General features: G+C 25.2%; 1 long non-coding RNA gene across 1 annotated transcript in view; it reads right to left on the bottom strand.

Moving 5' to 3' along the window:
• LOC136998798 (uncharacterized) overlaps positions 1–24,045 on the bottom strand; it is a 62,722-nt gene that overhangs the window by 13,689 nt on the left and 24,988 nt on the right. The gene's annotated exons all lie outside the window — the stretch shown is intronic.

The raw sequence follows: 24,045 nt of genomic DNA, 5'->3' as shown, positions 1-24,045 counted from the left end.
ACATAGATCATTTCACGTTTATAAATAAAGTAATATATCATTTAAACATTAATAACGTGTGTGATATTCTACAGTTCAATGTTAAAGAAGATGAAAAATTAATGAAATATTTCATAAAGTTGGAAAGTGAATTATACTATTACTTTTACAATTATAATATGACATGTGAAGTACACGACAATATATATATAACGTAATTACAGTGGCATCTAATAATCTCAAGGATTGTAAAGTACTTGTTTTTTGAAAGAAGTACAAAGACTTTAATAATATTAATTTCTTATAAATTGTATTTATATATATAATCATTATATGTATAAATGATATTTTTCGTTTTTAATTTTCCGCATTTTTTGCATATCCTACAACAATAAAAATATTGTAATTTACTTTCATCGTTTTGTGATAAATACTTATTATCATGATACTTTTTTATTAAATTTGAAAGTTTATCTTTATCATTCATTTATAGCCTTGAAATTTTGAAGTACTAATTTATTGAAAAATTACAAAAGTTATTAAACATTAAATTCTCGGCTTTGTAATTAAATAAAAATATTAATTTTGGTAATTACTTGAAAAATTAATATAAATAAGTAAATTATGAGTGACAATCAAACTTTAAATCACTATCTTGGAGACAGAAAATTGTCAGATAACGAGTGTACAATACTCCAGGGATATTCAAATAAGATTTCAACCATATGTAAGTTTGATAAGTAAAAATTAAAAAGTCTACTTAATAAATTTTCGGAAACGTTTTTTCAGAATGAAATGTCTATAGACAAAAATATTATTACTTATAACAGAATCAATGATAGAGTTAATGAATATTTTAATAGACAAAAGAATTGCAAGTATGATTATAGGGGGATTATAAATATTATAAAATATCAATTTATAGTTGTTACAAAATATACAAGACTACTGGGAGTTTTAACTAAAGAAGATAATCAAGATATATCAAGGACTCACGTAGATGTATCAAGTATTTATAAAACCAGTAAATCGAAAGAATACATAAAGAAAATATCTACTGAATACATAAATAATGTAAAAATAAAAGGAAATACTAATGGTAATGTAAAAAATGGTAATACGGACGACGAAGAATTCAAATCGTTGGAATCTATTATCATCAACATTATGAGAAAATTATTATATATACATTCGTATTTAATATGTTATGGATCGTATACAAATCACATAATACATAACGTAAAGTATGAAGATATAGATGTATATTTTCCAGAATCATTCTTCTATATGATTTTACTGATGTTTGCTGTTAAGATGATAACTGGTTACAATCTTCATATTCTTGGTTATCCATTTATTAAAGGACACTTGTCTTTGTTTTATAATAATAGAAAATTGATAGATTGCATATATCTTAGTAATTACACACTCGAGAAAATAAGAACAACAGATATAAACGGAATTAAATTTATAGATCCGTTATTTCAACTGTTAAATCAAATAAGAATGAATAACGAATTATTTAGATGTCATAAAATATATGAAAATAGTGAGAAATATGAATCTGTTTTATACTCTTTTTTACTTTATATCAAAGATAAATATAAGAAGTTTGATCTTAAAAAAGTTAAAGAATATAGAAATTCTATTGACTTAAATAATATTAGTTATAAACTATATGGAAATAATATATGCATGCTTAATATTGACAATTTTATAGATATTGAAGATATAAATGATAGATTCGATAAATTAATTGTAATATTATCTGAACCCGAAGTTATAATAGATGAATTAAATAGCGTCAATGGAGTATATTAAATAAAATATAACGCGTTTCTAAATGAAATCTTTTTCGAAAGTAGGACTGAGAAAGGTGGAAAAAAATCAGAAAATATTAAGAAATCAAAAATCAACAGGAGAAACTTTGGTAAGTATAGTTTCTCGAATATAATAGATAACAACAAACAATATCTGATAATGTCTAACCTAACAAATACATTTTATATAGATATAGACAAGAATAAAATATCAATAAAAAACATACAATCTATGTTGGCTACACTAGCATTATACTCTTTTCTAAAAGATAAAAATGAATACGGATGGAGAATATTCAATTATCTTATATCATTGCTTAAATTTAAAATTGAAGACAACTTCAGCGACTATCAAGAATTATCAAGATACAGAACAGATGGCAATCAAAAGCATATAAAATTGAACATAGAAAACAATACTTTTAACGACTTTACCACAGATAAAAATCAAATAACATCAAATTATTTAGATAAATCAGTCTTTATAGCTACATATGGAAATAATGGAGGATTTTAAATCGCTCTTTTATTATAAATAAATGAATAATGAAAAATATATATTTAGAATTTCTCGAGATGACATTTGTAACTGTAAAGATAAAAATACATTGGATAATTTTATATCAAAAATAAAAGAGAATGAAGAAAATAATATAGATAATTCAATTAATCATTACCACATGTACGATCAATGTCAAAACAGATGTGATGTATGCAGAAAGATCTATATGCTCGTCAATAATATGGAGGTTTCTAATGAAGATTATGAAAAGGGAGGTAAGAAAAAACAAAAAAGAAAGCCTGAAAAAGAAATTGACTTCTTAGAAAAACCAAGTTATTTTAACATTCAAAATATAGACACTTCCAAGATAGAACGATTGGGGAAGAAGGCTATATATGATTTAATCAATCAGAATATTTTATTATCCGCAAACACCTTATCTAAAGATATCATAGAAACTATTTTAAGAAATTACAGTACTGATATAAATAATTTTGAATATGACGCGTTGGTAAAATATATAGAGGACAACACTCCTTATGTCTTGAAACAACAGATATTAAAAACACATCCATATTTTTCTCTTTCGAATCTTAACAAAATTGTTTTGGATAAACAAATGGAACTCTTGGAAGTGATATATAAATCACATTCGTATCAAACATGTAATTTTAACAGCAGAATAGTCTCAAAACAGTATAAAAATCTATCTAGTTTAGATAGTGGATTTATAAGAGATGTAGTTTCGTTCGGAAATAATAACGATTTTATAGAGCCTGTTATATTTTGTTTATTTGCAAATAAATTAACATTTTTGGACGATTTAATAAACAACGTTGATCCTCTTACTGTACTGACAGACATGATAGTTAACAAGAAAATAACTGAAGAGAATAAATTTAGAATGTTTTTGAAAGCGTCTGATCCTACAGATTTTATAACAGGAGATACTAAGATAATTAACGGAGAAGTAAGATTAAAACACGAATTATATAGATTAATATATCACAATATGTTAAAGATGATTGTTTTAAACTTGAGACAAGGTAAGTGGTACAGTCAACTGTCAGGAGAGTTATCAAAGATAACAAACAAAATAGGATTCAGATCTTACAAAACCGAAGAAGAAAAAATATTATCAACAGTCCTATCGTGTGTTCCATTTAAGCCTATACTTGTAACAAAAACAACAGACCCTATATCGTCTGTACCTGAATCCGTTGAATTTGTAGAGTTTGATATCATGAGAAATAGATTAGGCAGTATTAAAGAATCTTTGAAGTTAGATAGTTCTGTATTTAATAATATAAGTTACGACTCTCTTACTAAAAGATTGTGTATAGTTAGAAAATCTATTGTAAAGGAGGAAAAAAATTGTGCGTATCTTGGAGAAATTGGTAATTTAGGTCCATTTTTAGGTAATAAACTGTCATTTGATATGTTTAGAAATATAAATAATAATTCTGTTTTATTTGCAAATGGTGTCTTCTTTATTAGTATTCCTAGAATTCACAAGAAATCTTTATCAAGATTTTATAATTCTGGTGCAAAAAACATTGTACTAGACGATCCTATAGATATACCTAATGATCCAACAATCGGAGGCGAAGTATTCTCTCTAATAGGAGCTGTATGTTGTAAAACACTAGAAAATTCAGGAATATATGAAATGTGTTCATCGAAAAAATATATCGGACGATATTCATATAACAAAATTGATGACGATACGTGGATAAAGTATGACCCGTTTGCAATGTCAGTTCCGTATATGAAAAATAAGATCATAGAAGATTCTTTGAGAAAATTGTTTAGAGAACAAAATGTAGAAATAGAAAATTTCGTAATAGATAATGATACTCCTTATGCTATAAAAGAGAAAATTAAAAATATTTCTAATGACAAATTTTCAATAAAAGATTTTCTATATAATGGTGGTCATGTTAAAGACGATATTTCTAGATACGCAACATTATTGGTATACAACAATGCTGGATTTGAGAATATTATTTGTGACGTATATTAGGTTACATATTTAATTTTTGTTTAATTTCATTCATTATCTTCTTTGTAACTTTTGTTTTCCAAAAATTATTTTAAAAACAGAAATAATACATTTAAATTGAAAGATGGATTCGTCAAATAATAAATTAAAAATCTTATACTGCGAACTTTATTTCGACGAAACATACGTGTATAATTTGAAGGAAAAATATGATAAGTTAAGTAAAAATGACAAAGAAATTATACAAAAATGTTTGAAAAAAAAATTGAAATATAAAGTAAATGAATTATTAAATTGTAAAAATCTTTATGTTGTAGACCAGTGCTCGGAATTAGTCTGAACATTTCAGCCGATTTCCGTGGTATACGCCTCCTTTCCTCTTCTTACCGCGCGCGCCGCAGCCGCTAGGGCCAGCGCCGCCGAGCGTTAGGAGCGACACTATCTGATTATGAGTGGGTTCTTCTCCCTATTTATTAAAATTTAAAAAAATGTATTAAAATTTATTAAAAATAAATTTTTTATTTTTAAATTTATTAAGTGGAAATATTTCAATAGATTTCTATGTCACCCATGAGGTACTAATACTGACACGTTTTTCAAAAAGTGGTTTTTATCTACATTATTGCATCAATTGTTCATTCCCATAAAAGGCCAAGAAAATCTAATTAAGAAAATCTCTTTTATATATATTTTTTTTTAAATTAAGAATTTATTTTTATCTTTAGTGGAATAGGTCTACGGGGGAAACCACTTAAAAAAAAACGCGTCAGCATTAGTATCTCATGGGTGACGTCAAAATCTATTGAAATATTTACACTTAATAAATTTAAAAATAAAAAATTTATTTTTAATAAATTTTAATACATTTTTTTTAATTTTAATAAATAGGGAGAAGAACCCACTCACAATCAGATAGTGTCGCTCCTAACGCTCGGCGGCGCTGGCCCTAGCGGCTGCGGCGCGCGCGGTAAGGAGAGGAAAAGAGGCGTATACCACGGAAATCGGCTGAAATGTTCAGACTAATTCCGAGCACTGTTGTAGACTATATATCTAATATAAAATATGAAAGTATAGTAAAAAACATAAACAGTTTTAAAACTATTATAGATTTATATAATAAATACTACAATGATAAAGAATATGTTAAATGTATTATTTAAAAGTAATAGATTGTTCTATACATTAAAACTGGAAGAATCATATTACCATTTATTTTGTATTTCATGTAATAGTATATGTGAAAAAATAAAGGTAAATTCAGATTTGAAAGTTGTTATATGTAATATATTTTGTATACATCTCTCAAAATATAAATACTATTGTAAGTGCAACTATTAACACAATAAATTATTACAGATATATATATGATAGAATAAATTTTGATAAGGATTTAATACTTAAAATTAAATTAAATTATGATAATCTAGACATCTACATCAAAGAAAAAAAAATTACAGAAATACATATTTACAAACAATAAATCAAAATTATCAAATATCATTAATAAGAAATCAACAAAAATAATAGAAGCTGAAAAAAAAATAAACGTATTCTTACAATAGAGGAATTTATTACAGAATTTTCTACATAAATTAGTTTTATATTAAAAAATATCGGTTTATTTTTATTACTTATAAATGGCAGATTTTGATACACTACTAAATGGACAAACTAGTATATACGATACTTTATATTTATTCACTATTTTTATACTTCCATTTTTAGGATACATATCTTCTATCATATACAGCCCAGAGTCTGGGAGAAAATGGTACAAAAGTAATAAGTTTGTTCTTTTGGATTTATCCAATAGTAGTTATGGATTATTTTTTACATTATTCATATATTTATTCGCTGGAATGGGAATCATATATATAGCCAATCATTACCTAGAAAACGATAACTTAAAACTTTCTCAAGGAAAACATTTTACAAGAATTAACGATCCTCTTTTCAATATTAGTAAATTTTGGGACAGTATAATATTAAGCTTACTTCCAGTAGGATTTTTATTGATATGGATATCCCAACCTTTAATGTTACAATTTAATTCATTAACAATACCAGGATCTCTTTCTATAATATCAACAATTCTATTCCTATTATTTTCAATATATATGATTAAAATACATTGGATTATAATGATTTTATTCCTTCCGTTGTGTATATGGTGTATATATATGTCTGCATTCTACTTTCTCACTCAAGACGAAACATGTAAAGCTAATCAAGATTCTAAAAATGAAGATGAAAAAAAAATAAAGATGATAATAAGACAAAAGACGAATCTAACGACGAGTTAAGACAACCATAATTATTCTTTTTCTATAGGAGTTCCATCTATTGTTGCTTTCGAAACTGGAGTATAAAAGTTTACTGTTATATTTTTATCTAATTGATTTTTATCTAACTCATACAATTCTGATAAAGGAGTGATTCCAGTACCTATACTTTTTAAAGCATCTATTAAATTCAATGTATATAATATATCTATGTCTTTCTCAGTAAAATTAAATGAATTCTCGAAATTTTGATTATTATTTGAGTTGTTTTTTACAGGCGATGAATTATTTATATTATCTTTATAATTTTCAAGATTGTTAACAATATCGTTAGCAGACATATTATATTTATCATTAAATATCTTCTGTATATTTTCAGACGCTTTGTTTCCAAATACCACGTTTAGAATATCGTTTCCACTTTTAGTTACAAATTTTTCTTTATCAACATTATAAGGTTCTAGTTTAGAAATTTTTATCTCTCCTAAAGAAACATTGATAGCACCGCATAATTCTGGGTCTTGAAGTAATTCTTCTTTTGAAATTGTTTTATTCTTTATCTTATTAATAATATCGTGAATACTTTTACTTCCTCCTTGAAATTCGTCAGTTATACTATTTGATATGCGTATGAAAATATTTTTGAAATCGTTTCTGTATCTTACATCATTTCTTGATATAAGCTCGTATAACTTATTTAAATTATCTACAGTTGTTCTCTCAACTATCATTCTACTTCCTCCTTTTTCAAGTGTTTTAGACATAAAATACAAACTTAATAATTTTGTTAATACTTCTGTAATTATAAGATATTCTATCCCGTAATACATATCTATGTAACATCCTAAAGAGTCATTTATCTTTCTTGAATCAAATTTTACAAATAATTTATTAATTTTAATTTCTCCTTCTATAGTTTTTATTATGAAAAATCTTAATATATTTTGAATAATATTAGATAGTAAAACCTTAACACAATCCAATTTAATATCTGATATATCACTAAAACTTAAAATTTTTTCAGATAATAATACATCTCTTATGTTTTTATTTTTTATTTCTTGTGGAATAATATTATGATACAATAGTATTTTTATTCTTTTAGATATTTCGATAAGATTAAACTTTCCATTATAATTTATTTCATTAACTATAAAGTTACTTAATTTCTTGTTGTCATCTGATTTTTTATATTTTTTTGAAAAGCTTCCAAGTATACTTTTTAACGAGCTATTTTTTTATATCTTTTTTGTTATTAATAATATCACTATATATTTCTAATATTTCCTTGTTTATATTATTTAAAAAAATACCCTCCATTTATTTATAATATTTGTTTAAAATTAGAATTGATTAATAAATGGAAACATATAAGTGCCATAAATGTTTATCATACTCGTGTATTAATGTCAATAATGGTTATCTCTGTAAAGAATGTAATGTTCTGTTTTCAAGTACAACTAAAAAATCTAGCAAAAGTAAAACTTTCAACAATAAAAAAATCCATTTTAACAATGTTATGAAAGATATTTCAAAACAATATAATATTGAAGATATTATGGAGATAATATATGATTCTATAGAAGAAAACAATATAGAAAAAAAATTTATAAATCAATCATTGATATGTAGTATATTAAAGAAAAATTCCAACAAGTTAAAAGATTACAAGATGGTATATAATATTTTAAATAAGTTAGAAAAAAACGAGAAGAAAATATACATACCAACTAATATGAAAAACAATATAGAGATATTATTTTTGTCTTTTATTAATTTCCTATATTCAAAAAATAAGCTTGATTCGATAAGCTATAACCTAATATTAAATAATATGTTTAAGCTTTATGGGTTGAATAATACTTTAAAACCAACTGTAAAAGACGAAAAAGAAGATTTGTGGAATATGTTTATTTATACTATAACTAATAATTATTTTAATAACGTAATTGAGGTAGACAAAATAAAATATACCAATTATAAACCAAAAATGATAACCAACTCTTTATATAAAATTGAAAATAGCACAGACTATCAGTAATTTTTACCTTTTTGTCAATATTGTTATTTTTATTTTATTATCTGACGTTATACAATCCAACCCTCCATATATATACGTGTCAGAAACATTTTTTATTATGTTGATAATTTCACTGCTTTCTTCAAAAAATATTATTGGTGGTATGTAAATATATTAATTTGTTCATCTATATATATATATCGTTCTAACAATTTTAAATACGAGCCTTTACAAATCACCGAACAAAAACTTATAAATAGATTATCACATTTTAGAATATTATGATTGTTTTCTATTTCACTATTGCATGATAAACACCTTTTATTATTATATATCAATACTATTTTAATTAATTTATCATATAAAATATTAAAATCTTTAAATGCTTTTAAGTAAAAATAATAATTATTATTATTTTCATAGAAATATCCTTTGAATTTAGAAAAATCTTTTGTGTCATCTATAAGTCTGAAGATATCATCTTTATTTTCTATAATATTTATGGGAACCAAATTTATATCTACTTTATCTACATAATTAAACATAGTCCATATATTTCCAAAAAACACTTCACTGCACATTATAGAGCAGAAAAATCCATACCTTTTTCTATCCCAAATATATTTCTCTATTTTCCTGTTACAGTACCAGCATATATCTTTATTGTAGTTAAAATTTAACTGAGAATTATATACTTCATCAAATTCACTTTTTTTTTTAATATTAATATAACTAAACACAGCTTCTTTTATTTCGTTTGTAGTAAAGTCTGTTCTGAATATATTTTTATTCATCTTAAATGAGTTTGTTTTATTTTCCGGGAATTTTTAATATCAGTTTTCCTAATTTAAATAATATTATAAAAAAAAGAGTGAATTAGATACTTATAACCTTAAAAATATTATTTCTATTAATAATGTAAAACATTTAATTTTAAATGCTTTAGATGAAGAAGATAATAGTATATATAAAGAAATATATATACAATACTTAGAGTTTTATAAAAAAATAAATAATATTATACAAGATATATTTACAAAAAAAGAAATGCAAGATATATCAAAACTGGAAAATGAATATTATAATTTCATAACAGAAATAAGGAAAAAAGGTATTGATAAAAAATTAGAAGACATATCTAATTTTTTAGAAGATGTTTATTTTAAAAAACATTTTAAGTATATTAAAAAATATATTAATAACGAAATAACACTGGATGATTTTACGAAAGAATTGCAAAAGCCTATTATTTCAAGTAATGTAATATTAAATAGTATAAGGAATATAGACAATACCAATATTATGAATAAATTGTTAAAATACAAGAAAAAAATCTATTATTTTGAAACGATAAGTACTATTAGTTATTTCTTTGTACTCGGTGATTATTGCAGAAAGAATAATATGACAATAAACAATTCATTTAAGTCAGTATATAACAGTTTTATATTAGATAATTTTGATAACTTTAATTTACGATATTATTATATTTTAAAAATCTATTTTAGTTTGAATGAAAATTCCAACCATATAAATAATATTGAAAAAGATATAAAAGAATATGAGAAATTAATTGATAACAGTATAATATCGAACTTGAAGGATAAAAATTACGAGTACTCTTCGATATATAAAGATAATATGCTTGTAGATTTATATGAAACAAATGAAAAACTAAAGGAAATGATTACCAAATATGATTTATATCCAGAAGAAATAAAGAAACTCAAGAATGACATCGAAATATATTTCGAATCAGAAAAGTCAAAATACAATAGTTTCTTATCATCAATTAGTTCGATAGAAGATATAAAACATATATCTGATCATATTAAAAAGATTAATGAAGATGAAAAAAAATTATCAGATAAAGTTGATATTCAATTTACAAACATAGAGAAAAAGTTAAATGAATTAGAAAGTAAATATGATAGTGAGAAACCAAGATTGGAACAATACATCATTGATATTGTAAGTGAAATAAATACAAGAAATAATTCTTATTTTGATAAAATATACAAAATTATAGAAGAGTTAAAAGACAGAGTAAATAAATCTGAAAACGAGTTATCTATTATGAAAAATAACATTTCAAACGTTAGTGAGAAAAATTTTAATTTATTAAAGGATATAAATACAGGTGCGAAGGAAATACAACGGATAATTGATAAAGACAAAGATAATAGTAAAAAAATAAAAATATTGGAAAAAAATATTGAAGAATGTTGTAAAACTAACAAATCTCTAGAAATATTTATAGAAGAGACTTCAGATCATCATAAAAGAATAGATGAAAGACTGAAACTAATAGAAAATTTTATTAGAGTCAGATTTGGAGAGTGCAGTGATGAAAGTGATTGTAAAGGAGGAACGAAACATATTGATTATAAGAAGAAGTATGAAAAGTTTTATGATAAAGATAAACTAATAACTGATGTAATAGATAAATATTATTTTATCAATGAATACAACAATAGAAAGAATTTATTTAACACCAAGTATTTTAATAACTGTAACTTTGAAAATTATTTGAACGTAAAGAAGTATTCATATATTAAAAATATAAATAACGAAATAGAAGAGGAAAAGAGGAAAAGATTTTTTGACAAAATATCAGATTGTGAAATTCTCGACCATTATGATGAAATAGTAGATAATGATGGTATAAAGAAAATGTCAATTTACGGAATAAAAATAAATACTATAAAATATGGAAATTATAGTTTTTATAAATATTGTTTAGAATTACCATTCGATGATGAAGAGTTTGATATCGTGAATATAGTACACTCAGAAAATATAAAACCTTTAGATATAGAATTATCTTACAAATATATTGATACAATAACTAGGAAGAGAATTTTCATCAGAGAAACTTTGCTGGTCAAAATATATAATGAATTTTTGATAAGATTGAATGAACATATTGAATATATTAAACAATTGAAGTGTAAATTACTTATTTTATATAAATCTGATGATATCGATGAAATAATAGTTTGTTCAAATGATAGAAAAAAAAAAAATCGTACATTATATAAGATGTATAAAGAAATCATTAACTTATCCAGTAAAATAATATCTTCAAGTATAATCTTAAGGACAAGAGTTTTTTTTTTTTTTTTCAATGTATACAACTATTGCCTAAAATTTATTAAAGTAGACAATGACTGTGTAATCACTGACAAGAATAAGTATTTTAACTTTATATTCCTAAAGAGTAAAGAGAAAACAATAACAAATAATATTTCTAATATAATAGGAGGATCATACTCCATTTATGTTTTTAACGAAGAACTTCCATCAAACGAAAATGAGATAGATTTTGTAAATATGACAACTTTAGATATTCCTGAATATTCTGATTATATAGAAAAAATTAAAGATATTAACTTCTACTTTCCTTATAGAAAGGATTTCAAACTTTTAAAAAATTACTTTTTGTACAAAAATGAATATTATTTATATAAAAATAGTATGTACAATATAAAAAAGGAAATGATAGAATTACATAATAAAATTTATAAAATACTACTAGATACTAAAACGAGCAATATAAGTGACTTTATTTCATTAAAGAATAAGTGTATTGAACTTTCAAAAAAAAAGGAAATTAATAAATAATAAATTTTATCAATTAAAGGACGAAAAGAATAAAAAAGATAGATATATATTTTTAAAATACATGAATAAAGAATATAATAGCAAAAATTATTACATAGAACTTTCAGGACAATTTAATGAACTTATTGAGAAGTTATATCTGTAATATATTCCAAATATTTTTATTTGTCTCTAAAATATTCGTTAAAATTAACCTCATACATATTTATATAGTATCTATACCTATATATAAAATCTTTATCTATGCTATAGTATAACGAAACATACTTCCAAGGAATTATGTCCTTAAAATTATATATGAACGAGTTTGATATGTTTTGGTATTTTAATACTATTCTCCAGTCTACATAATCTATATTATCTACAATAAAGTCTTCAGGCATTTTATGATATTGTAAAATATCATTAAGTATAAATACATTGGAATGTTTCCTTAAAAAATTAACAGAAAGTTTTTGATTACGTATAATTTCGTAAATATACAACTTATCAATATTATTTTCTATAAAGTCTTCGCTTAAAGAGTATTCTCTACTGAGGAACATATAATCTATAGCATAATCACTGTTTTCTATATCACATAATTCTAATTTCTTATTTAGGAACAATAACTTAAATATAGTGTGATGATACTTACGCACAGAATTGTCGTTTAAAATTTCTTTAGTTATGTTATTTCTTTTGATAAGCATATCTATATCTAGATAGTCAATACTTTTTATAATATTCTCATATGGCACTGTATAATCTAATTGACTAGTAAAATTATTATATATATGACAATCTAAATTAAAATATAAGTAGTCAAAATATATATATTTATTAAATCTTAATAGGAACGATTTATCAATATTTTTATAACATTTTGACAGGTTTTTTTAGTTTATTTTATGTCTAAATTCGTATATAAAATCGTGACTTAAACTATTATCAGACGAAGATATATAATTCCAATTAACTTTTCTTTTAAATTTTCTTATAAAGTTTTCTGATAAATTTTGATATTTTGATATATATTTCCAATTAACTTTATCTTTAAAACTTTCTATAAAATCTTCTGATAAAACTTGATATTTAGATATATAATTCCATTCAACTATATCGTAAAACCGTCGTATAAAATTTTCTGACAGATTTTGAAATTTACACACATCTTTAATACTTACTCTATCTATTTCGTCAATTATAATACTTTCAGGTAGTTTTTTTATTCTAGATAGTAAAGTCATATCAAATTTACTTGAATACTTTCTTAAAATACATTCGCTTATATCGAAAATTGACAATAAGTTAAAATCAATATAATCGATATAAAACTCTATGAAATCACATAAATATTTATAGTTTGTTTTAATCATAATTCTCGTTAGAGTCGTGTGTATATTATTAACATCTACTAAGTCTCTTAAATACTCATATTTATATGCGTATACATAGAGCGACACATGAGCATTTTTTATATTTTTGGAATGTGAAAATAGTTTTTGTAAGAACACTTTATTATTATCATTGCAATCATAATATTTTATGTATGAATTTATAATTGCACTCAAACATATACGACTAAGCTCCATTATTCTTATTTGATAGTTAATTATCCCATGTGGGAAATGACTACCGGCGAGATAATGGCCCAGTACCGATTTCTGGTACTGAGTATTGGCGCGTTACTAGATGCCAGTACTGATGTGGTGCTGGAGAAATACTGGGATGATAGAATTGGGCCAAGACTCGAATTACAGTACTACTTTGGTACAGGATTTCAGTATTGCTGCAGTATCGATTTCCAGTAGTGCTGCAGTATCGATTTCCATTATTGTTACGGTATTAAATCAGTACCGATTTTCAACATAACAGTACTAAAAATCAGTACCAATCCCCAATACAGTAACAGTATTAAATATCTGTACCGATTTCAAATACTATTATAGTATCAAAAATCAATACTGATTCTTAATACTGTAACAATATTTAAGATCAGTATCAATTTCCAATAATTATTATCAATTTTGTGCGCGATAATCAAATTAAATTACAGTATTATTATTAGAATTATTTATTATACACATATAAAATCAATTAATTGACATTAATAAAACATTATTAAATTGACCTAATCAAACAGATGAGTATTATTTTTCATATTAAAAATAATTTTCTCTTATCTATAATATAACATAATTAATTAATTAATTCACATTTTTTCCAACATTTTCTCTTTCTTTGCGACCTCCGCACCGATCTACTGCTCCCGAAAACCATCGACTCAAGGAAGAATTTATTTCTCTTTCTTCCTTAGTTCCAAATTTACTTACGAGAATATCTATCAAATAATTTTTTATTCTTACATTATAAAATATATCAATTGATAATTAATATTAATTTAATAGAAGCTGAAATAACGCATACCCATAAGTAAGCTATAAATTTTCGTTTTGCTGAAGTTTAATTTTTTTGTTTCATTTTTTTGTCGACCAAAAGCAGTAAATAATATCTGGACATCTTTAGTCATTACAGCTGATAAAGCATTATGTATAGCTTTTCTGTGTGTTGAAGCTACATTAACATATTTTTCAAATAACGTACGCTGTAAAAAATATAAACCTATAAAATATTTTATTTATTAAATAAAATATTAAAATAATCTAAAAAAATTAATTACCAAGGCATTTTTTTTCGTCAACGTCCATTGAGGCATCCAAAGTATCAAAATCATCTAATATAGATATCGGTAATGTAAAACCAATAATTTGTTTTAAAGCAGAAACTGGATTCATTTCATCTTTGTGTGATAAATTTAATAATAAATTGTTTTGTAATTCTTCAAATCCTTTCCGTATATCGTATAAAATACTTTTTTTTATGTTATCCATCTTTTTTTGTATAAGTACTTTTACTTGTTCATAGCAAGCATTAGCAATGACTTGAGTGCATTCTAAAATAGGAAAACAAATAAGTATTTATTCTTAATTTATTAATTTATTTATTTATTAACTTATTTATTTATTTATTTATTTATTTATTTATTTATTTAGTTATTTATTATAAGAAAATCTAAGTTATATTATTGTAAAATTTTTTTAAGTAATCTTAATTGTTAAATAATACTACACCATTATTTTCTATACAATTATTGTGTAATTTTGTTCTTTGCACAGGATTTAAATTTTCGGCTTTGTCAGAGAGAGAGAGAGTCGCTTTACGCTTGTTACTTTTTTTACTTTTGTTATTTTTAAAAGTAACTGATTCTGATGAACTGCTTGGAACGTCATTATCTACGAAATAAAAATATCAATTATAAATGTATAAATTTACGAATTTCAAACATGTTTACAAACAATAAATACCTTCTTCTATTTCCGTAATTTTTTCTTTTACAATTTTTTGACTTGAGAACGATTGAAATTCTAAATCACTGATATTACTTGATTTATCTGATGCTGTATCTGACAATTCTTCAGCATCTATATCAGATACTTCACTTGAAAGTACAACAGTGTCTTCTGTAATGCGTGTCATACGACGTAGTCCCTGATCGAAATTATCTATAATATAACGTAAATAATTCAATGCATTTTTTATTTTACTTTTTTTAACTTGTACTTACTAGCATTTTTCATTAATTTAACAGGATATTTCTTCCATGTTAATTCTAGAGTTTTATTTTCTTTACTCCATTCTTGTACTTTATCGTACTCTAATTTTGGCGGATATTTGCAAAACCATGTGCGTTTAAGTTTTAATAACCATTCTTTTGGTACAAGATCTATACATAATTTTTTATCTTGACGCCGAATACTAGTAAAGCAGACGACTACGTGCGTAACATTATCACTTAGTTCAGTTCTATATAAATTACATAAATAATAAATTACGATTATTTTTCTTTATTGGTAAAAAAAGCTTTTAAGTCAATAATATTACGTATTTTATTTTGAAAATTAACAATAACATAATTACCAATAAATTGAAAAAATACGTGTACTCACAAATATGAAAAATCATTCATGGTTGATGCGAATTATAGCACTGCACTGCACTAGACTTAATACTAGACTGGACTAAAATATAGTTTTACTTTTTGTCACGTAAATCAAGAGACACGGTAGTGTCTCGCGCCAAGTTCACGCGCAGCGCAAGACCGACCGTGTATCTTTACGCGAGCACATGAGCTGATAGGAGTCGAGATTTTCATATCTCAATAATGCGTGGACCGATCGAATTTATAATAGGCTCAATCGATAGAGCACATGCGATTTACATAATAAAAGTATCTTTACTTTTTTTGTACATGCTTTCTAAAAAAATATATTAATTGCCAAAGTTTGCCAAAGTCGAAATATGCCGAAATCTATGTAAGTCTTGGTCGTCGTCGTCGTCGTCTGTTCGTCATCCTTCTCTAATATATAAGTTTTTCCTTTGTCAACTAGAAGCATCAAAATGCGACATGGTTGTCCTTTTCTACATCCCGTGAAATGTCGATTCCCGCATAAGAGCGTCTTTTTTCTTTCCTTTCTTTTTCTAAAAGATGTCTGTTCTTTTCCAACATGGCGGCGCTCAGACCTGTCAGCTCGCAGCTTTGATGATACTAATCACATTGATATAATTAATATCGGTCGTAAAATGTATATGTAACGTGTTGTGGAGACGAATAGAGATAGTGTATATCAAAATAATAGTATTCTTTATAAAAAAAATTTTCTCGTCTTGAAGTGCAGAAGTGTAGCAACACACATGCTGACAACACTCTTAAAGGGAACGTTCACAAGTGTCCCCTCCCGATTTGATTCTCCTTGAAATATGTTGTAAAACATACAATTTGAGAAGACACGTATTTTTTTATAGTGGCCCTAACTCAAATTTAAAGGGTGAAACACCCTTTTGAAAAAAACGAGTTTTTTCTTTATGTGTAACTATCGCCAAAACCGTAGGAGATATAAAAAAATGTTTCAAGTAGAAGTTGTATGGCTTGTAATGGGCTTTATAACTGTGTAGTTGGATTTTCAAAAAATGTAATTTTTTTTAATTTACTCTTACCCCTTGGTATTATTTTTTCGAATTTCAAAATTTTTGTAATGACAAAAGTTGTAGCATTTTTTACGCTGAATTCAACCATATATGATTTTATTATGTTCCGAAATCGCATCTTTCAAAAATAAGTCATCAGTATCATATTATATGCGTCGCGCTGCATGACGCATTGTTTATACCGCACTTGTGTTGCGCAATAGTCGTTAAATAAATATAAAAATGACATGTTATCACATATTTAAGGAAGAAAAGTTAACTAAAATTGTTGCTAAAGCATCCCTTCCACATTACACTCTTATAGATAATCGCTGCATTTCGTATGCAGCGCGTTGTCATATACAAGTTAGCTATCAGCGCATATTACACTTTGAAGTTTTGCTTGCAGTGACCACAGGAAAATAATTTATGAAACGAAAACAGTGAATGAATCAATCTATTCAACATATATCCACCCTGACTCTACTCTCTTGGCCCGACTTGACTGACAATGAATAAAATTCTGTACATACTCTTTTTCAATAATTTTAATATACTGCGATATATTCTACATACTATTACATTCTATTAAATTATTACGATTTTTTTAAACTATGGTATATAAAATCTTGAAATATAAAATGTATATTATAAGTATAATTATAATATATTGATACAATAAATAAGCTTTTATATATATATATAAGCTTATTTATATATATTATAATTATACTTATAATATACATTTTATATACCATAGTTTAAAAAAATCGTAGTAATTTAGTGGAATGTAATAGCATGTAGAATCACAGTATATTAAAATTATTGAAAAAGAGTAAACTGTACAGAATTTTATATTTTATTTCATTCTCAGTCAAGTCGGGCCAAGAAGGTAGAGTCAGGGTAGATATATGTTGAATAGATTAATTCATTCACTGTTTTCGTTTCATAAATTATTTTCCCGTGGTCACTGCAAGCAAAACTTCAAAGTGTAATATGCGCTGATAGCTAACTTGCATATAACAACGCGCTGCGCACGAAATGCAGCGATTATCTATAAGAGTGTAATGTGAAAGAGATGCTTTAGCAACAATTTTAGTTAACTTTTCTTTCTCAAATATATAATAACATGTCATTTTTATATTTATTTTGCGACTATGCACAACACAAGTGCGGTATAAACGGTCATGCAGCGCGACGCATATAATGTGATATTGATGACTCATTTTTGAAAGATGTGATTTCGAAACATAATAAAATCATATATGGTTGAATTCAGCGTAAAAAATGCTACAACTTTTGTCATTACAAAAATTTTGAAATTCGAAAAAATAATAACAAGGGGTGGGGGTAAATTAAAAAAAATTTCATTTTTTGAAAATTTAACTACACAGTTATAAAGTCCATTACAAGCCATACAACTTCTATTTGAAATATTTTTTTATCTCCTACGGTTTTGGCGATAGTTACACACAAAGAAAAAAACCGTTTTTTTTTCAAAGAAGTGTTTGATCCCTTAAATTTGAGTTAGGGCCGCTATAAAAAAATACGTGTCTCCTCAAATTGTATGTTTTACAACATATTTCAAGGAGAATCAAATCGGGGAGGGGACACTTGTGAACGTTCCCTTGTTAGTATTCTGTAGTTAGTGGACAGAAAGTGTACTTTGTGCACATTGGTGGAATCGGCAGGTATGTAATGTTTATAGAGAAGAAATGTCTAACACTTGGATTGAAGCTGACGATACGCTAATTAAAAAAAGACAATGGCCTAGAGGTGCTAAAGATGTTTTTGTCATTCTTACAGAAATTTGATCAAAAGTAATCTGTTTTTATATATGAAAAAAAACGCAATAACTTAGAAATACAGATGGTTTTTTATACCCTTTTTATGATCACTAATAATTTTCTTATAAAACATGTTGTAAAATATAAAAAAAAATTATTAGGTTTGTATAAATTAAGATTTCTATAATCAAAAAGAGGATCGTCGTATTGAAAATATGACGGGAGTGATGGTGGGATATTATTACCATTATTTTTACTAAAAAAAAGAATCATATTTATTAAAATTATTTTTACTAAAAAAAAGAAATGATATCTCACAAAAAAACCTTTTTTTAAAAAAAGGTAAAAAAAGGGCGCCAAGTACACGCCTTGTTATATTAAAAAAAAGTTTTCCTCATAAAAAAACCTTTCCAAAAAATTATTTTTTTAAAAAGTTTTCCTCATAAAAAACCTTTTCAAAGAACTGTACTTTCAAAAATATATTATATTAAAAAAAAGTTTTTCTCACAAAAACCTTCATAAAAAAATTGTACTTTTAAAAAAACTTGTATATTTTAAATAAAAATTTGCTACATATTCTGTCTATAAAAGAGGTGATATCAGAAAATGACGCCAAGTTTAAATAAAGAACCTTTCAAAAAAAGTTGCATGTATATCTAATTATTTATTTAAAAATGATATTTATGTTTATATCTATAGTTAATTCTTCTTAAGTATACTTTTTAAAATAATTGCATCTGTATCTAGTTATTTTTTTTTATATCTGTATCTAGTTAAATAAAAAAATTTTTCAAATTTAATCAAAATAAAAAAATATTACAAAATTTCGCAAAAAACTTGGCGCTGCTATAAAATAGCCTTAAAATATTATTATACATCTTAAAATATTATAGAGCAATGAAGGCTATTAAAATATTATTATACATCTTAAAATATTATAGAGCAATGAAGGCTATTTTATAGCAGCGCCAAGTTTTTTGCGAAATTTTGTAATATTTTTTTATTTTGATTAAATTTGAAAAATTTTTTTATTTAACTAGATACAGATATAAAAAAATAACTAGATACAGATGCAATTATTTTAAAAAGTATACTTAAGAAGAATTAACTAGATATAAACATAAATATCATTTTTAAATAAATATAAAATATACAAGAAAAATATACAGTTATACGCTTTGACACATAACAGCAATGATGCCAGAACGAGGTTCCGCAGTCAACAAACAAATGCATATACAGAAACTATCGATAGTGAAATCAAAATGTATTGAAATATTTATTTATACGGTAATGAAAAATTAAATGTACATATTGATTACATTTATGTACATTTATTAAAATATTTACAAACATTTACAAACTAAAAAAATTTAAGCGTGTAATAATTTTGTACAATACGTAATATTCTTAATGTTTAAAAGTACGCATTTATGTTTAATTTCTTTAACATGAAAAACGCAACGGTATTTGCTTAAATTAACTTGCCATAAACCGACATTAGATGATTTATAAGGATAGTTAAAAACATCTCTTGTATCATAATATAACGATCCTTTTAGTGATAACTTTTCTTGATTTAAAACATCATTTTTTAACGAATAAATTTTATTAATTTGTATGATATTGCCATTTTTTAGTTGTACAACGTTATTAGGAGATGTATTTGTGATAATCATTTCATTCCATGTTATACTTTTAAATATTATTTTTGTCATATGATTGCCTAAATAAATTGATTTTTTTTAACATAATCTGTAACTGATATAGATTGAACAATCTTTATATTAGTATTTAAATTAATTTCTTTTAAACGATTTGCAACTTGACTTAAAGGATTATTTGGTGTACGAACTAATTTTTTTAAAGTCATCAAAAAATTTTCAAATGGAAATGCCGAAAATGATGTCAATGAACATCCTATATGAGTTACATCATCTGCTATATGAATTAAATTATGAAAATTAATACTTTGAATATGAGAACCATAAAATTTAGGCAACAAACGAAAAAATAATATTAATAATTTTTTTGCATTTTCTGCGTTTAATATTGCCAAATCATCACTACATAATAATCGACATGCTACATATAAAAGAGAAAAGTGCTTATATTTATCAGTTGGAAGAACATGACGAAGTACTAATATACCACTGTATAACAGAAAGAAACGAAATTGTGTCGCTTTCCAATTTTTTAAGTTACCAATATCAAAAGTTTTTCTTTGGAATTCTGAGGGAATTTGACCAGATAAACCATGGAGTAAATTGCTTAATAATAATCGATTTCGTGGCCCAATACCACTATTCTTGGGACCACCGAATACAATATTGTTTAATAAAGTTTTTGTAATACCAAGAAATAAAAGGTGCATTGAATCTAGAACAACTGATTTTACTGGATCAAATCCTGGAATTTTTAATAAAGGAGAGATTTCGTTATCAAGATGATGCTGAGGCTGCCTACGTTCTTTGAATGATTGTTCATTGCGTTCTTCACAAGTAGTTCTCGAATATATGCGTTTATTTTTACCAACTGTTTTGCCTTTTACGGTACAACGTTCGCATGCATAAAATGCTACGTGAGATTTTACACATTTAATAAATGACCTAGCCGGTGTATCACATATAAAACCTAACACTTTAATATTATATATTTTATCTGACAATTTAATTTTATTGGTCATTAAACTTAATAGTTCTTCTATAAATTCATTTAAAAACTCCGTTGGTGATTTTGGTTTAGATTCACCGTGATATATAGCAACAACTTGCGGTTTGACAATGTATTTCTTATCATGTAACATAATCAATATAGGCCAAAATTGTTGTTTTAAATTTTTATAAATTTGTACACCGTCGATGTTAACAAAAATTTCAATTACATCTTTTACATATACTTTAGGATTTATCATCAATTTAAGAGCTTTTTCTAAACCAAAATAAATGTAAGTACCAAACGATCCATTAGCACTTAACATAAATTTAACAACATTTCTGGAATTTTTAGTTTGCAGAAATGTTGCAGCTGTTTTTGGAAATTCGTCATGTTCAGTTTTCAAAATACATAATAACTCAGATAACATTTTGTTATTGAGACATGCAACATTTTTAACAGACCAATCAAGTATCTTTTGTTTAAAAGAAATATTTTGATCTAATTTTTCTAATTGTTCTTCGACTTCGTTGTCGTGACATAATTCTTCACTTGATGAAGATGATGTAATTTCATTATCAAAGATGCTAAAGAATTGAAGATTATACTTATTTAATTAGAAAAATATATTTAATATTCAAAAAGATTATTTATTATTATTATTTGTTTATTTATTTATTATTATTTATTTATTTTTTAAATAATAAATCCAAAAATTTCATCAAAATTAATCATTACGTTGTTAAAAAGTATAAATTGTATTAACAGATAATTTCAATATCATCATCAAATAATGATGAACAGATAATTTTATCATCAAATATGTAAAATATTTTAAATTATAAATATGTGTGCAATTACTTGGTATTTCTATTATCATGAGATAATGCTGAAGAAGAAGGCAAAATTTGTGCACGTTGTTTTTCAACTTCACTTTCGGTCACCCAAACATTGTCAGATTGTAACTGATTTTTTTGATTCTCGTTTTCATATATTTCATTATCATCCGATGATGACGATAACGATGATGATGATATAGTCTTTAGTTTCTTTAAATCTCGATATTTTTTGGTATAAAAGTACTTCCTTTTCAGCATTTTCTATTAAATTTTTACCACTGGATATAGCTGTAACTATGAGTTATAAAATTGATAAAATTGCAATTAAAAAATTATTTTCCATAATATAAAAAAAAGAGAGAATTTGACAACTAGTAAAAATGATAAATAATAGAGTTATCACTCACAATAACTGTTATTACTCCGTTTCTCGGCCAATTATTAAGTTTATCTAAGTTTATCCGTTTTGTTAATAACGCAATGGACTAGAATATAGTTTTACTTTCTGTCACATTAAAATATACAACGGTTATACTTTTTAACACTGCCTCCTATGATGTATACTAAGTATTCGATGTTCATCTTTTGCCAATTTTAGTGCTAAAAAATTTACCGGCATTGTACCATTTCGGTACTGGCATTTAACGCTCTTCTTTTGCCAATTCCAGTACGGGCACAGTACCTTGAATTTACCGGCAGTATACCGTTTCGGTACTGTAATTTGACATTTCTTTTACTAATTTTTGTACAGGTATAGTACAAAAAAATCCACCGGCAATATACCATTTCGGTACTGGCATTCAACGCTCTTCTTTTGCCAATTCCAGTACGGGCACAGTACCTTGAATTTACCGGCAGTATACCGTTTCGGTACTGTAATTTGACATTTCTTTTACTAATTTTTGTACAGGTATAGTACAAAAAAAAACCACCGGCAATGTACAATTTCGGTACTGGCATTCAACGCTCTCCTTTTGCCAATTTCAGTACGGGCACAGTACCTTGAATTTACCGACAGTATACCGTCTCGGTACTTGACATTTGACATTTTCTTTTATTAATTTTTGTACAGATACAGTACCGTAAATTTACCGGCAGTATACCATTTCAGTACCATTATTCAATACCGATTTAGATAATGGGTTAGTACTAAACCATTGTTATTTTAATACTGGTTTTGTACTATTTCAGTACCGAAATGTAAAACCCGTTTTTCGGTACTGGATCTGTATCTCGCCAGTATCTAATACTAGTCTGATGTATGAAATTCCCACATGGGATATTATTTCAAAATTTTATCTCTTAATAAAAAAGATAAAATGAAAGATATACTTATTAAAAACATTGTAGTTGATAATAAGAATAATGATATATACAGAATTCCTATAAAAGATTTACCAATTAATTGTCCTCAAATAGTAAATCTATCACAATCTTATATAAGAGGATGTAGATACCATTTCAATATAATAGATTCGAGATTGGATGGTATAGACTTTCCTTGTGTAGGTATAAAGATACCAGAGAT

The sequence above is a fragment of the Linepithema humile genome, chromosome 3, assembly GCF_040581485.1.
Source record: "Linepithema humile isolate Giens D197 chromosome 3, Lhum_UNIL_v1.0, whole genome shotgun sequence".
In the NCBI taxonomy this organism is placed as follows: Eukaryota; Metazoa; Arthropoda; class Insecta; order Hymenoptera; family Formicidae; genus Linepithema; species Linepithema humile.
The sequence above is the reverse complement of the archived record's forward strand: the minus strand, read 5'-3'. Positions and strand labels throughout refer to the sequence as shown.